This window comes from Oryctolagus cuniculus, chromosome 1 (assembly GCF_964237555.1).
Source record: "Oryctolagus cuniculus chromosome 1, mOryCun1.1, whole genome shotgun sequence".
NCBI lineage: Eukaryota > Metazoa > Chordata > Mammalia > Lagomorpha > Leporidae > Oryctolagus > Oryctolagus cuniculus.
In genome coordinates this window covers 20169084-20186479 of record NC_091432.1, presented here as the reverse complement: position 1 = coordinate 20186479, position 17396 = coordinate 20169084, and the positions used below count along the sequence as shown (strand labels likewise).

Genomic DNA, 17396 nt, shown 5'->3' with positions numbered 1-17396 from the left:
ACACCTCTCCCTACTCACTGAGTCATCCAGCTAACCCACAGAGCCTTGGAAAATCTTGGCTTTACTTTCTTTCTGTTGCTGTTGTTAGCCCCCTACATTTTAAGCAATATTCCCTTCTTTTATTTATTTGAGAGGCAGAAACACAGAGAAAGAGTTCGGGGTGGGAGAGCTAGCACCTCTCGGCTAGTTCACTCCCCAGGTGCAGCCGGGAACTCAATCCAGGTCTCTCCCAATTGCTTTGAGCCATCACCACCGCCTCCCAGGGTCTACCCAGGTGAGAAGTTGGAGCTGGGAACTGAATCCAAGCACTGCACAGTGGGACGCAGGCATCTTAGCCACCAGGCCAAACAGCACCTCCCCAAGGAGAGTGAACTGTTGAAAGGTTCACCCCACCCAGTCTCCAGCTGTGCAGGTGCGGGGAAGCCGCATGCTGTTGTCAGCTTAGAGCCAGGCCACTCACGTCAAGCTCTGAGCTGACAGGAAAAGAACAAAGTCTCAAAAAAGGAACACACATTCCCAAGAGCAACAGCGGAGCCAGGGTGTGCCAAACCGAGGCCGACCCCAGTCCCTTTGAACTGCTCTTAGCCAAACACTGATTCTCTCAGTCCCCTGCTGCCACCATCATGCTATCCAAAACGTCATCACATAGCCTCAACAAAAAGCTGGGGGGTGACTGGGGGTTCTGCTGACCTTGACGGAGCTCACGAGCTACTCAGGCTTTGGTCGACCTCAGCGGAAGGACCGGGATGGTCACCGGTTGCGCCCATCCTCCTCCGCCAGGCCAGCCCAGACACGTCCTCACAGCAGCAGCAGGCGTGGAGGGGAGAAGAGGCAGACGCACCTGCTCACACACACCTGTTCCAGTGTTTTGCTCGTATCGCATTTGCCAAGATCGGGGACCATTTTTTCAAGCCACCACACGACCTTGGGCAGGTCGGCGTCCCCTCCCTGAGAATGTCTCTCTGCATTCTGAACAGGATCCTGGGACTTTGGAGGGCGGCTGAGATCATGACAGAAGACCAGCCGCAGGAAAGGCCCGCCAAGTGCGATGATGTATTTCAAATACGCACGCAGGGCACCGGTTGGGGGAGGGGCGTGTCCACGCTCACAGCGACACAAAGAAAACTCAGCTTCTATTTCTAGAGGAAATTTCAGAATATGATGCACAAGTCTCGGGGGTGAGACGGCCCAGCCATGGGCTCGATAAACAAGAAGTGCAGGAAGAGAGCAGATCAAGGGCCGACAACAAGTAAATGATGTAATTGAAGTTACTGTTGAAGAACCTATCAAGGAGAGATCGAGTCAGCGGCAAGTATCAGCGGTGACTCAGGCACGACGTCGTGTTTCTAGAATTCTTGTCTAGTTCAAGGAGGCCAGTGTCCCAGTTTAAAGAACACCTTGCGCCAGCGGCAGCGACAGCGAAAGGGAACTTGTGCGCATGCTCCTTTCTCCTCCACACCTCCGACAACGCGAGCAGCTGCAGGCGCTGGCACGGGTGGCTGCCCCAGGAGATGGCGGTGGGAGGGACCCGTGCCCACAGCCGGACCTCCAGCGTGGTCAAAGGGGAACCTGGGGTGGTATCTTTATTTATTTTTTTTTTGATTCAAAGCATTGTTTTTAGGGTACACCGTCACTGAAAATATGGCCCCATGTTAAGGATTTGTTTAAACATACTTAGGAGTGGATATTCAGTCTAGCAGTTAAATCCCCCATGTACCATGTTTGAGCGCCCGGGTGCACACCCTGGGGGGCCCTGGCATGACCCAGGTGAGCGCATCTCTGCTACCCACGTGGGAAGCCAGGACTGAGTTTCCAGGCCCAGCTCATGTCCACCAGCTGTTATGGGCATCAAGGGAGTGAAGCAAGCAATGACATTCTCTCTCTCTCTCTCTCTCTCTCATTATTTTTTTATTTTTTAATTAATAAATAATGTCAAACATACTTAAGCCAAAAAAAAAAGATATTCTAACCAGATGTCCTAATTCAATTCAAGTATGTTTTTGAGAAAGAAAAAAAAAAAAGAAAGAAAGAAAAGAAAAAACAGGAACACCCTCAGGATAAAACAAACTCAGAAATATGTTATAGCAGAGTGTTAGGAAATGAGAGTCACGGGCCTGCTGATGGACTTCTAGAAAGTTCAGAGGGGCCAGCGTGGTAGCACAGTAGGTTAAACCACCATCTGCAACGTTGGCATCCCATAGGGCGCCGGTTCGAGTCCCGGCTGCTCCTTTTCCGATACAGCTCTCTGCCGATAGCCTGGGAAAGCAGTGGAGGATGGCCCAAGTACTTGGGCCCTGCATCCACATGGGAGACCTGGAGGAAGCTCCTGGCTCCTGGCTTTGGATCAGCTCAGCTCTAGCCGTTGCGGCCATTTGAGGAGTGAGCCAGCCGGTGGAAGATCTCTCTCTCTGTCTCTTCCTCTCTGCCTGTAACTCTGGTCTGTCAAATAAATAAATCTTTGAAAAAAAAAAAAAAGGAGAAAGTAAAAAAGAAAGTGTGGAGACCTATACATAGCTGGCCCCCTGCAGGCAGAGGCTGGGTCTGGTCAGCGTCTCAAAGGAGGGAAGAATCGACCCAGAGGCAAAAACCAAGACCTCTGACAAGCACGCCGCCCAGGGCTGACCACGCTACCCACCCCTGCTTCCTCTCCTTTACTGGGGTGTAATTGATAAATAAAAATGGCTATACTGGGGGGGGGGGGGTCAATGCGACTTGGCAGAGCTACAGAGGGAGAGAGAGATATCATCTATCTGCTGGTTCACTCCTCAAATGGCTGCAATGGCCAGACTGGGCCAGGCTGAAGCAGGTAGCCTGGGGCTTCATCTAGGTCTCCAGAGTGGACACAGGGACCCAAAGACTTGGGCCATCTTCTGCTGCTTTCCCAGGCGTGTTAGCAGGAAGCTGGATCAGAAGTGGAGCAGCCAGGACTCGAACCGGTGCCCACATGAGATGCCAGCACTGCAGGCAGCGGCTTTCCTCCCTGCACCACAGCGCCGGCCCCAAGTGGGCCTGTTTGATACGTGTATATAGTGAAACCTTTGCCACAACCAAGCTAATTTCACATGATCAGCTCTCTCTCTCTCGCTCTCTCTCTCTCTCTGCTTCTCTCTGTATCTCTGCCTTTCAAGTAAATAAATAAATCTTTATTTTTTTTTTAAATGAAAGAGGAGGGGCTCAAGCCAGCAGCTTGGCACCGCACAGCTGGAAGGCCCTGGTGCTGGGCGGACGCCGGCCCCTTGACCTTGCCTGATACTGGACTTCCTGGTCTCCAGACCATGAACAGGTAAGCCGTTCTTCCCTCATTGCCCTGACTGCAGTATTCACCTATAACAACAGAAGCCGAACTAAGACACCTCAGCTTGTTAGCAGCGGCTTAGTAAAATCCCCGCTCACTCCGGGAGGTGCAGACAAGAGGTGTGACCTTCCGGTTTGCAGATTAGGCGAGGACTGGAGCTGAGAGATCTGTAGGCAGCTGCTGGAGCTCATGGATGTGTTAGCAGCATAGCGTGGGGGCCGGTCGGGGCAGAGACGCAAGGCGGCCAGGGTACCTTATATCCGGGAGACACCTGACAGCCCCAGCGGCTGCCCTGTGCTGTGTGCCCCCGGCACACACACACACACACACACACACACACACACGCTGTGCTCGCTTGCTCAGAGAAGAGCCTTCTGACCCATATACTGCACTCCGCTGTGCCTGCCCGGCCATTGCCTCTCACTGACACAACTCACGGCAGAGAGGCGAGCGCCGGCGGTGCAGCGGAGCTGAGCCGTGACCCTGAGCCGCTAACACAATGTCTGATATTTATAGCAACTGTGACTCAGGTACCAGAGAGAAAGGTGCTTGGGATTGTCGCAGACGCCCTCGGGGGCGGGGGGAGGAAGACATCTCTGGGAGAGATTGCGTGGGATCTTTAACCGCCCGGCACATCAAACAGGAAGGGGCAACGCCATGGGTTTGCATCCGGCTAAAAATAATAACAAGAGAGGACGGCCCCGCCAGTCTCTGCCAGGATCGCTCTTCAGATGCTCAGGACGCAGTCCCAGGAGGAGCCCCGAGACCGGCCGAGCTTACAAACTGACACCCCACATTTGAGCTGTTTCAGTTGAGCACTGATGGGTCGGTTTAGATCTATCCCATGCCGCAGAGGCCCTGAGGCGTGTTGTTTGGTCACGATGAGCGTGCCAGGTTGGTCCCATTCCTGCCCAGGTGTTTTCTATGCCTCCCCGGAAGCTTGCCCTCCGGCCGTGTCCTCCCACACCGAGTGAGACCAGACCCCGAGACTGACTTGGGCCAACGGAACAACACGAGGCCAGCACACCACTTGAAAAGCAGGCATAGAGGAGCCAAGAGCATCCCAGAGCAGCCAGCCTCTGGCCGGCGAGCCAGCGACCACAGGGCCCAGCTGAGAGCTGCCAGGCTTGGCCCAGATCACTGAAACTCCCCCTCGGAGCCGTGAGACACACAGATCGCTGCCAGAAGCCTTGGAAAGCAACGATTGCCTGCCAGAGGGTTCACACTCCAAAAAACACACAATCAACAGGCATGTATTGAACGCTCAGCATTCCAAGAGAAAAATTCAGACAAGGCCTAAAGGTACTTGCAAGGGGCCAGAGGATGGACGGGAGGAGACCTGGGGGAAGGGAGATTCAGGAGCTCCAAGACACAGGCCCAAAGAACTAAAAGGCGCTTTTCACTGTTAAAGTCCCGTCACTTGCAACCTCCAGGCCATGGCACCTGTCTATGCATAAGCCTTCTGGCCCGTGAACCCCCACCCATCCCCAAGGCGCCTCTCCTACGCACAGACTTCCTAGCCCCATGCTGTCCCCCTCCCCACAGCCCCACCCTCTAATTCACAGCCATGGCAGGTGCCAGGGAAGCCCCCTGTGCCCCCCACCCCACCCCCGTGCTCATTAGGAACAAGACGCTCTTGGTTCTGGCCACGCAGACATTTTCCAACCTGGGCTTGCTTGCTGCTGGGAGCTGTAGCAAATCGGCTCAGGGCCTGGTCCTTTCTCTTCCCCAGCGAGCGTCCGCAACGACTCGATCAACCCTTTCAACTCCGAGACCCCTTGGTCACCGGAATCGGGGGTTAATACCACAGTTCAGGGGAACACAAAGGCCATGCGGAGCCACGATCACCCCTCGCTGGGGACTTCCTCTTTACTCGTGGCAAGACGGAGAAAAGAAAAAATACCAGAAAGATCTAACGAGACCATGTGGAAACTGTTTATTTCCTACTCCCGCTCCAAGGCCAAGCTCAAGGTCACCTCCCCTCTTGAGAGCTTCCCTCCTCCCCAGGTTGAAATGCTAAGGTCTGCCTGCTCGGGAATCCGTCAGGCCTTTGTGTAAAGCCCTACCCAGAGCCCGTCATGGTTAGGGTTACGGCTGGCTGAAGCGGCAGCTGTCTCTTCCGCCGAGCGTCCAACTGGTTCTTGATTACTCATCAGTCGGAATGTCAGCATCTGGCACAGCGATCCGAATGAGGAAGAGGAACCTTGATGTTCAGTGAACAACCAATGAATGCATGCACGCTCCAAGTGTTCAGCCCGAGGGACACCTCACAGAGAAGCGCGGTCGTCAAGGAGGGCTTCGTGGAAGAAGCAGGGCTTCAGATTCTCCAACGGGACCCAGAGTGGAGGACTCAGAGTCTCTGCACGGGGGCCTGCGGACCTGAGCGGGGAGAGAGTTCGCACCTTGGTGTTGGGAAGATGAAAGGAGAATTTGCCACGAAAGCAACATTGAAGGAATTTTTTCAAATGGTGCTAGAGGGCCAGCAAGAGGGCAAGGCTCAGGCAGCAGAATTCGAACTTGAACTTCCGGCCACTCCACCCTTTAACTGCAGGCACCTGGAACAACTCCACTGCGCTCAGTGACCAGGCTGGTGTTTTCACAGACATTTCTTTTTTTTAAGATTTATTTATTTATTTGAAAGGTAGGGTTAGAGAGAGAGGGATGGGGGATGTTAGTAAAATGGCGCAGTCTTATCTATAGCACAATCTACACCCGGGACACCATCCTAGGCTCTAGCAGCCCCCGCCGCCATTGCTAGAGGCCATTAGCAGGGAGCTGGATTGGAAGTGGAGCAGTGGGACTCGAACCAGCGCCCACGTGGGATGCCGGCACTGCAGGCAGCGGCTTTACCTGCTGTGCCATGGTGCCAGCCCCCTTTCATGGGGACTCCTATTTGTACAGTCTTTATCTTCTGTCAGTCACGCAGCCCCGGTACTTCTCAGCATCTGGTCTCCTGTGCGAAGTCGCGCTGTTCTGCCCCCCTCAGAACACTGGTTCAGCATCATTTGAAATCACGTCTTGGGAACTGCAACTCCAAACACTCCCAAATAAAGTCCTCTGGCGGTTTCCGTGCTCGGGTTGATGGACCACACTCACCGTCTCCAACTGAAACTTAGCATTTCCTTCCATTTTCTAAATACAGGCTACAAGCCATGGAGGTAGATAGTGTTCCTATCATACATAATACTGCAGCTATCTCACAAATACGCTTATATGGGGCCAGCGCTATGGCATAGTAGGTAAAGCTGCCACCACCTGCAGTGCCGACATCCCAAATGGGCACTGGTTCAAATCCCGGCTGCTCCACTTCTCATCCAGCTCTCTGCTATGGCCTGGGAAAGCAGTGGAAGATGGCCCAAGTCCTTGGGCCCCTGCACCCATGTGGGAGACCTGGAGGAAGCTCCTGGCTCGTGGCTTCAGATTGACGCAACTCTGGCCATTATGGCCAACTGGGGAGTGAACCAGCAGATGGAAGACCTCTCTCTCTCTCTCTCTCTCTCTGCCTCTCTGTAACTCTGCCTTTCAAATAAATAAATAAATCTTAAAAAAAATACCCTTATGTTGATCACTGTTTCAAACAACAGTGATTTTGGAAAAAAAAAAAAAAAACAGTGATTTTGGAATGTGTTACTAAAGAAGTATGGTGTTCCTATATCACAAAAATTGCTGTTGTAAATATTTTAATGACAGCTTTCAGCCCAGTTCCTCTATACTCCTGTGAATTTTATTTTCTAAACTCTGTGCTTTTTATCCTGAGAAGGGGTCAGTAAGCTTTATGAAGCCCCCAAACAGCATCCATTGCACAAACTTGGCGGGAGGTAGCTTGTCCCTGCCGGCAGGTGGGAGTGTTAGTCCACACCGCCCCCCTCCCCCGCAGGAAGACGCTCCCTGGCCAGATGAAGGGAAAAGACACAGCTCTGTGAGCACGATAAAGCGTCCGTGGAGCGGGGAACCTCTGACCGGCCTTAGACACGCTCTAAGAATCTGGAGAATTCGAATTCTGGAGACTCCAACAGCTCCTCCCAGGGTGGAACCCAGACACTGAGGAGAGCGCGGAGCCAGGAGCCTCCGAGAACCGCCTCCTCACCACACACCGCGCGCTACAGCCACTCCACTTCCAACCCAGCTACCGCTGATACTCCTGGGAAACAGCGGAGGACGGCCCAAGTGCTTGGGCCCCTGATACCCACGTGGAACACCTGGCTCCTGGCTTCAGCCTGGCCCAACCCTGCCTGTCACAGCCATTTGGGGAGTGAATCAGTGGGTGGAAGATTTTTCTCTCTCTGTCACTCTACTTTTCAAATAAATAAGTAAATAATATTTAAGACAGAGAGAGAGAGAGAGAATGAGACTGGAGCCAGCATTGTGGCGTAATGGGTGAAGCCACCACCTGCATTGCTGGTATCCCAAATGGGCGCCAGTTCAAGTCCCAGCTGCTCCTTTTCAGGCTCCCTGCTAATGGCCTGGGAAAGCAGTGGAGATGGCCCAAGTGCTTGAACTCCTGCACCGGTGTGGGAGACCCGGAAGAAGCTCCTGGCTCCTGGCTTTAGCCTGGCCCAGCCCCGGCCGTCCTCGCTATTTGGGGGGGGGGGGGGGTGGACCAGTGGATGAAAGACCTCTCTCTCTCTCTCTCCCTTTCTATAACTCTGCCTTTCAAATAAATCAAAAAGAAGGAGAAGAAGAGAAAGAGACAGGCCCTCAGTACAGGGATGAAGGCAGACGCACCGTCTTCGGCCAGACCCTGGGGGACCAAGGTCACTGCATCACCGTTGGCCTCTGCATGAACAGATCATCCCTTAACACCAAGACTTTTTTAAAAAGAAGTGACGGCGACAACGTGGCCTGCCAGATGTTCCAGGCACAACAGGGGAGTGACCGTGTGTTTCGGGGTGGGGAGGTGTGGAGGCCACTCCGATTAGATCAGAGGGCGTGGGGCTGGCGGAGAAGCACAGTTGAAGCAGGGTGGGGTGTGGGGAGCAGCCCGGACTGGACTGAGTTACTGGAATTAAGACTTATTCTATGCATCTGCTCTCCCACAATATGGCGCTGGGAGAGAAGTAAACAGCTTCTGCACAGCTGCCTCCAGTTCAACCAATAAACTGTAGGACTTGCTCCTGATTGGAGGAGAGCGGCGTGCTCGGCGTGTGGGCAGCCGAGTTGGGATTGGCGGAGGAGGACTATAAAGGAGGAGAGAGACGGCATGCACCAGGAACATCTAAGGGGAACATCTGAAGGAACACCTGTGCAGCCCCCAGAGAGCCAGCCGGCGGTGTGCCGCTCCCCCGCGGAAGTGGGGAATGTGGCCAGGGGGAACTGCCCTTCCACGGAGGTGGAAGGGATAGTAGCCAACCCGGGAAGAACCAGCAGCAAACCCGGGGAGGGCCGAGCAGACGAAAGAACAGCGCAGGGTCCTGTGTCGTTCCTCCACGAAGAGGGGGAGTGACAGTGGGGGAGAGTGGGGTTAATGATGGGGGGGGGGGACTGGGACCAGGAGCCAGAGGCTGGGGCTTGGGGACAGGTTGGGTCAGACAGCAGCCGCAACTTCAAGACATCTCAGCACAGACAAGCAGGTGTCCAGGGAGGGAGTGAGCTGAGGGTTACGGAGGAAGAAAGGCAATCAAGGGACAGAGCCGCGTGGACTGAGCCTCAGGGACTGATCAGCGGGCCAGGGTGCAGAGAAAGCGTTCGCAAACAACAGCAAGCAAACCAGGAGACCCCGGAGCCCAGAGAACATGCATTTCAGGCAAGGGGCTCAGACCCGGGCCCAACCAGGAAGTCGCACAAGGTCTCCAGCTGCGAGGGCCACGGGGTGGGGCTTAGAGAGTCCTGAGCAGGCAGTTCCCACGGAGGGAGCGGAGGGAGCGAGGGAGGGAGGACGACTGCTGCGGAGTGAGTGGGCAGAGCAGCCAGGGGGGCAGGAGCGGCCTGCAGCCAATGAAACCGCGCGGCGGGGAGGGGGAGGGGGGAAGCCAGGCCCCCTGCAAGGCAGCAGCAGCAGCAGCAAATTAACTGTCTTTCCTCCCAGCCGATCCAGATTTTCATTAGAGAAAGAAAGAGACTGCGAATCTGGGGGATTTAAAGGTCGTGCGAAAATCATGGAAACTTCTACTTGAGCCTGTTCCCACCTAAATAATTTCTGTTTGGAAAACAGGCAAAGCCGCTGAGACTCTCTCGGCCCTGATCCCCAAACGGAGGCCCTCAGACACCCCCTGAAAATGTGTCCCGACACACATTGCGCCCATGCAGAGGCTGGGTGGCCAGCGGCACCACAGCGGCGGCCAGAGCCGCCCAGGAGGTGCCCCCCCGGGGACAGAAACTCGAGAGGCAGGGTCACAGGCTGTCCCACGGCTCCACAAAACGACCCACTATTTAGTAGCACCTACTGTGTGCCAGGTACTTTGCCTGTGGCTTCGCAATCCTTAACGTCACCCCGACTGCAGGTTGGGTATCAGGTCCCCCAGAAGCTCAACTGTTAAAGGGTCCTCCCCAGGGTGTGTGATCTGGTGGGGTACCTAGTGGGGTGTCCTGGCTTTTTTCTCCCTCTTATTATCTCCACCATACTCAGAAGGAAACTGAACTTCAGAGAGGTTGAGTAACTTGCCTCGTCCTCACAGCTGAGTGACAGAGAGAGTGCTGGGGCCCAGGTGCACCTGCCTCCCGCTCCCATCCTGTGAGCTCAACCAGCTCCCGGCTGACCCTTAAAAATAGGAGGGGATAAGGAGGGGGTATTCATTACCACCTGTGACCAACCGCGATCGGAAAATGTCCCTTCATGTTAGCATGGCATTCCGAGTTCACCCTCTTCCCAAGTTCGGTTTTTAATTTTTCTGTACTTAATCAACTTTATTTAAAAAAAAAAAAAGTGGGGGGGATCATTCGCTCATCTCCTGTGAAGACAGCCTGAGCCCCTCTCGTCTGCTGATTCGCTTTTGCTTTCACCGGAACATCACTTGTCAATCTCCTGAAAACCACACATAGTCCCGCCTCCACATCCTCCAGGCGGTGGGGTCCAGGACCCCCGCCCTCATCTGAAAGGATGCGGCCTCTGCATGGGAGGCACACGCAGCCTCCCCCAAGCTCTGAGTCACCCCTGGACGACTTATCACAGCTGGCACCACCTACAGCTCTTTAAACACTTGTTACGCTGCGTCATTCATGGAATCATCACCAGAACAGAAGCAGGGAAGTGGGCATTTGGCCCAGTGCTGGAGACCCTGGTTAGGATGCCCGTGTCTCATAGCCCAGCGCCTGAGTTCAAGTCCCAGCTTCAGTTCCTGCTTCCGATTTCCTGCCAGTGCGCACTCCGGGAGGCAGCAGGGGACAGCTCCTGCGTCCCACATGGGAGACCCAGATGGAATTCCTGGCTCTTGGCTTTGGCCTGGCCCAGTTCCCGCCATCGCAGGCCTTTAGGGAGTAAACCAGCATATGGAAGCTCTATCTCTCAGTCTGTTCAGTCTCTCTCTGATTTAAAGAAAAAAGTCATTTTTAAAAGTCTGTGTACGGGGCCGGCGCCGTGGCTCACTTGGTTAATCCTCCGCCTGCAACACCGGCATCCCATATGGGCACCGGGTTCTAGTCCCGGCTGCTCCTCTTCCAGTCCAGCTTTCTGCTGTGGCCCAGGAGAGCAGCGGAGGATGGCCCAATTCCTTGGGCCCTGCACCCGCATGGGAGACCAGAAGGAAGCACCTGGCTCCTGGTTTCAGATCGGTGCAATGCACCAGCCATAGCAGCCATTTGGGGGGTGAACCAATGGAAGGAAGACCTTTCTCTCTGTCTTTCTCCCTGTCTATATCTCTACCTATCAAATAAATAAATTTTTAAAAAGTCTGTATATTCGGCCGGCGCCGTGGCTCAATAGGCTAATCCTCCACCTTGCGGCGCCGGCACACCGAGTTCTAGTCCCGGTTGGGGCGCCGGATTCTGTCCTGGTTGCCCCTCTTCCAGGCCAGCTCTCTGCTATGGCCAGGGAGTGCAGTGGAGGATGGCCCAGGTGCTTGGGCCCTGCACCCCATGGGAGACCAGGAAAAGCACCTGGCTCCTGGCTCCTGCCATCGGATCAGCGCGGTACGCCGGCTGCAGCGGCGGCCATTGGAGGGTGAACCAACGGCAAAAGGAAGACCTTTCTCTCTCTGTCTCTCTCTCTCACTGTCCACTCTGCCTGTCAAAAAAAAAAAAAAGTCTGTATATTCAGTACAGATGCCATCTTTGGGATATTCTGACTCCACGGTGGTTGAATGTGTGGATACAGACCACCTGCTGTGGCTCACAACTGAGGACAGCCAGGCTCTGGTCCCCAGCCCCACCCATCTTGCCTTGCCCTGCTCCTTCTCAACTGTTTCTACCTCCCTAATTAAGCCCAACATCTCCTGGTGGTAGAGAAGTTTTTCCTCTAGTCCCTCTCCACCTCCCCCAAGGCTTCCAGAACAATCCTAGCTCAGTGTTTTGAAATCCCTGGTCTACATTTTCGCTTCTACTCCCGTGTCAATGTATTTCATTCCTGGCCCAAGCAATAGGCTACGATCCTACTTTCTTTCTCTTTTTGTTTTCTCCTGGTAATGATTACCTCATTTTTCATCAACTTAGGTTTGTTTGCTTTGTGTTTCTTTTTTTAATAATTGACCAAATCTTTCCATGCCCTCAATATCATTTTCCACATGACCAAACCTGTCAGATAATTTGTCAGCCTCGTTTATTTTCCTAGGGACAAACGCCCTCACCCCCGGAGCCTTCTGACCTCCTGCTGCTCTGGGCCAGCGCCCATCTGGGCCCTGGCACAGCTGCCTTCCTGGTGTCCCTTTCGCATTATCCCAGGGCGCCCCTGCCCTCCTCACTCCTGGGTGGGGAGCCCCATTCCCAGTCCCCCCCTTTCTCTCTCAGCTCCCTGGTGGTAACGGAGCACATCTTCAGTCATTTCCTGAGAAGACTGACCCGGGACGCAGGTTCTTTCTGGAAAGTTCTTTCTTCCCCCCTCAGGACCAACTGGCAGTCCAGTTGGCAGGGAAGGCTACGTGGGAAACTTTCCCAGAGTTCTGAAAGGCATCGCCCCTTTGTCTTCAAACGTCCAGCGTTGCTATTGGGAAGGTTGGTGCTACGGAAGTTGTCAAATCGAAATGGAGTCACTTGCACCAAGCCCTAACCAAAGCCAACAAATAAAGCCAGGAGACGGTGCGGGGGGGCGGGGAATCCACTAAGCAGAGCTTCTCACTGGAGACCCTGCCAGAACCGCAGGTTTGCAGAAACACCACCTCACCTTCCACGTCACTTCTGCAAGGTCACCTGCGCAGCAGCTGTCTGCGCCTCAGCTGCCCTGGCTTCCACCTCGCATCACTGCTTCCAAGTCTTTCACGGAATCCTCCCCCATGTCACCCTTTTGTGCTCTGCCACGGCCACCTACTCCCATTGCAATGCCCGTCTATTTGCAAATGACCTCCAGCAATCCGTAGATGACCGCTCCCTCGGTGGCACCTGGCTGGACAACACCATTGTTCTCCTCCATCCTTCCATCCATGTGCAAGGCTGGGACCAGCAGAAGGGGAGCGGAGTGCGTGTCTGAGAAGATGCAGACGTTTAAGGCAGTGGACCAAAATCCAGCCATCAAAATGCCCGTCCTACAAATAAATAAAGACCAGACCCAGACCTGACTCAGCCTCGCTCACCTAGCCCTCCCCCCCCCCGCCACCCTGGCGGTTTGTCTTTTTTTAAATGCTGCTGTTCTGTGTATGATAGGTTATTTTGCCTTATGTTTTTTTAAAGAGTGAAGCTTGTGTGTGTTTGTGTTTTTAAATATGTATGTATTTATTTGAAAGTCAGAGATACACAGAGAAAGAAGGAGAGGCAGAGAGGGAGAGAGAGAGGTCTTCCATCCGATGGTTCACTCCCTAGATGACCGCAATGGCCAGAGCTGCGCTGATCCAAAGCCAGGAGCCAGGAGTTTCTTCTGGGTCTCCCATGTGGGTGCAGGGGCCCAAGGACTTGGGCCGTCTTCCACTGCTTTCCCAGGCCAGAGCAGAGAGCTGGATCGGAAGAGGAGCAGCTGGGACTCGAACCATCACCCATATGGGATGCCGGCACTGCAGGCCGCAGCTTTAACCTGCTGCACCATAGCACCGGCCCCCGCTTGTGTGTGTCTTGATCATGAGTTTTTTGCCCCCCCCCCTTAAATGCTATCTATGCCTGAGGCAAGTGCCTGTCCCAGCCAGCACTCTCCAGAAACCTCTCAGAACTGCTCTTGACCCCTGCCTCTGAGAGTCCTAACGACAAGCCTGAAGGCATGTATTGTTTTTCATGGCCTGAGTTGGGTACTCAAGGGACCAAAGCAGCTGGGAACTCCAGTCCTTTCTTTCTGGGTAATTTTCTTACATTACTTCTTTTTAAAGATTTATTTATTTGAAAGGCAGAGTTACAGAGAGGCAGAGGCAGGGACAGGGAAACATCTTCCATCTGCTGGTTCACTCCCCAAATGGCTGCGATAGCCAGAGCTGGGCTGATCTGAAGCCAGGAGCCAGGAGTTTCTTCTGGGTCTCCCACATGGGCACAGGGGCCCAAGGACCTGGGCCATCTTCTGCTGCTTTCCCAGGCCATAGCAGGGAGCTGGATCGGAAGTGGAGCAACCAGAATCGGCGCCCATATGGGATGCTGGCACAGCAGGTGGGGCTTTACCCACTATGCCACAGCGCCGGCCCTCTAATTATGGTTTCTTTGACCTTATATATTCTGTGCCATTTCCCTCTTGCGTCATGTTTTCCTCAGGAGAAAATTCGATGCCAGGGACCTTTGACTGTGTTCACGGAATGTGAAGTCTCAGAGAGAGCAGGCCTTAGGGCTCCCGAAGGGAGCACTCCCACCAAGGACAATCTGCCTCCCCACACCACAGCGGCCGACCTCAGACCCCTAAACACAAGCATGCATCGGGCCTTTCTCTGGGGTGCCTCAGTCTCCCCGCGGGCTTAGGAGTAGGGTGCAGACACAAGTCTGGTGTCTTGGAGATGGGGGGAACTGGAGGGGGGCTGGGAGTCTCATCAGTTTTTGTGCTGACTCAACCCTGCCCTCAGCCGGACTCTGCACCCCATCCTTCTCCACACCTCACATCTCTGAGACCCCAGGCTCCGGTGGGGCGTGGGGGAACCGTCACCTGGCTGTGCAGGGGTAAGGTCGGGGCTTGAGGGTCTACTTGCTCCTGACACAGCTTTCACCCTGCATCCCCGGCCCCCACCCTCAGGCCCATCCACATCTCTCTCCTCCGCACCTGCTGCTCCGACCCATCCAGGCTTCTGCAGAGAGGAGTCAGCCAGCTTCTCCCCGGCGCCTTCCGCACCCCTAGGGTCCAGGGGCTCCGCTTCCTCCTCTCTGCTGAGCCATCCGGGCTCCCGTTGGTGGCTTTCTCCCTCCGTATACTGAGATGTGGGAGTAGAGAGAGCCTGGTGCTCCACCGCCATGCCATGCAGGCTTCTGTCTCTTCTTAAAGATGTATTTACTTGTTTGAAAGGCAGTGTGATGGGGGAGGGAGAGAGAGAAAGCGCGAGAGAGAGAGAGAGAGAGAGAGAGCGCTTCCACCCACTGGTTCACTCCCCAAGTGGCCAGGGTGGAGCCAGTCCAAAGCCAGGAGCCCAGGGCTCCATCTGGGTCTCCCATGTGGGTGCAGGGGCCCAAGCACTTGGGCCGTCCTCTCCTGCATTCCCAGGCGCATTAGCAGGGAGCCGGATCCGAAGCGGAGCGGCTGGGACTGGAACCAGTGCTCTGATAGGGATGCTGGCATCACTCGCTGCACAGCGCCGGCCCCAGCGTTGGCACTTCCGTTCCCACGTTCCTTGCGTTTCCTGTGCGGCACTCAGCCGGTGAACGGTGAACGGACCGGGAACCTCTCTCTTCCCCCATGATCTCAAAGAGGGGCCGCGAGCTGATCTCACAGGGAAGGCAGGGAAAGGCGACCCCAGGGCGCGGAGCTGTGTGTTCCGGGGGGGGGAAAGGGAACGGAGCTTCCTGCCTGGAGTGTCCCCACACAGGCGGGGGTGGGGGGGGGGGTCCTCCTCGACCCCCGCAGACAGGACGCACGAGGGAGAGGAGGCCCTGGCCAGATCCGCCCCTCCCGCCACCTATGGCGCATGTGATGGGAGAGGGGAACACCCACAAAAGCCACGGCCCCAGGGAATCCACGGGACTCATGGCTAACAGGACGCGGGGCACGGGGGCAGAGGGAGGAGGCCAGTTTGAAGGTGGAATTTCTGGTTTGGGCAGGACTGGTCACGGAGGCGGGACACGCCTGGGTAGCAGGAGCGAGGGGAACCGGGGTCGCGTCTACATTACGGTTCTCCCACCTCCGGCCTCCAGGCGTCAGCCCGGGGTTACCCCGTTACCCGGCACACGCACCCCGCCGCCGCCCCGGGCTCAGCCGGCCTCTCGCCGCCCTCCTCTCATTTAGCTACGGGACACTCCCGTGGTAAGTGCATGAGGCGCCAATGTCCCCTCTCCTCAGGCCCCTCAGGACGGCAGGGACCCTCAGGGCGCCCGGCTGCCTGCTCTGCACCCGTCCGTTTCCCTTGACTACGATAAAGTACCCGAGACTGCCGGCTTGTGAGTAAAAGGGGTGACTCAGCCCGCAATTATGGAGGCTGAAAGCAGCCAACGGGAAGCCGGTAGCGGGGGGGGGGGGGGGGGGGGGGGCAGCTCCCTCTCTGACACCGCACTGGGGGCCAAACTCCCAACACACGAAGCTTTCGGGGACCCGCTCAAACCAAATGCAAACGGCAGTACCTGGGGCCCCTCCCCTTCGCCAGGCCAGGCTGTCATCTGCTGCCACCCCTCCACTCTCAGCCCCTCTCGGACCGGATCTCGGGTCGAGTGACAGCAGGGCTGCCCCAAACCCCTGAGCCGCCGAGTCCCAGCGTTGGGGAAGCTGGAGGCCCCCGCGGGGAGGGGCGGGGGGGGGGGGGGAGAGGAGTGGATTCACCGGTTGTTATGGCAACCAGGGCTCCCAAGATGGAGGGGAGGGAAAGGCGGCACTGCTCCAGAGTCGCCATGGCAACCCAGATCCTCCACACCAGTTTTGAAGACAAAAACCACACTCCCCCTCTGCACACACTTAAAAAGAAAGTACCCAGGCCTCCGAGGGGTTCTTCACGGTTCAGAGAGCCGAATGGAACGGGTCAAGGTCTCCTGCTCTTGCGCTGTCACAGACTTTTCAGGGAGAGGGACTTCCACTTTTCCTGGCAAGCCACAGATGCACCCAGCAAGCACTGAGCAGACCTACTGGGTGCCGGGGAGGGGAGGGGGACCCAGACCCTGTCCTCAGAGAGGCAGCCTGGCATTCACACATCGGGGCCAGGCTGTGGCAGGGAGGAGACTGCTCTGCAGGGACCAGTTCCAAAGCGCAGGTGCACACCCTGCCACACCCAGCCATCCTAATTCCAAGACTCTGCCCGGAGGAATATTTGCCTCCCAAGGTGACACGTGCAGCCTTATTCACAGCAGCAAAGAATGGCAAAGAACCTGCTAACACAAATGCTAGCCCTGCCATGCGGGGTGGATACTCAGGTGCACACGTGTGGAAGCACACACGAGCCCTCCCACGGCGAGGATCAGTGCTGGCCAGCCAGGTCAGCCAGGGGGCGGTCTCTCTTACTCATGAACATTTGGAGCCATTACATGACGGGTATTACTTTTATAATTTAAAGAGAATGCTGAATATTTGGGACTGTGTAGGATGACTGGCCCTATAATGAGATCCGCGTAGGTGGACGGCGAGTGTGTTGTAGGTTAGGATACAGTGCAAAAGCACCGCACCAGGCACCTACCACGGGAGCACTGGGGAGGGAGGAAGAAGAGGGAGGGAGAGGGGGTGGGTGGGATGAAGCTGGGTCTCGTAGCCTGCATAAAATTCTATCATAAGGAAGAGGGGAGAGGCACTTTGGCTCAAGGGGCAGGCAGCAAGAGCCAAGGCTGGGAGGCGTGGAGGCTGCGTGGTTGGAGGATTCTGAGGCAGGGGCGGGGCGGGGGGTGGCCACAGATGTACAGAGACAAGAGTCTACAGAGATCTCCAGGCGGATGCAAGGGGGGACGGACCAGAGGCCAGGGGACAGCTTTGGGAAGCAGCTGGAATCACACA

The 17396-nt window shown here is 55.7% G+C and overlaps 1 long non-coding RNA gene across 1 annotated transcript; it reads right to left on the bottom strand.

The window, feature by feature from the left end:
- Window positions 1-5214: 5214 nt before the first annotated feature.
- Window positions 5215-16221, bottom strand: LOC127492462 (uncharacterized). The gene is made up of 3 exons (XR_007921959.2): window positions 16046-16221; window positions 14541-14768; window positions 5215-5674 (listed from the first exon to the last, which is right to left on the bottom strand). It is a non-coding gene; the product is annotated as an uncharacterized lncRNA (long non-coding RNA).
- Between the last annotated feature and the right edge of the window lie 1175 nt (window positions 16222-17396).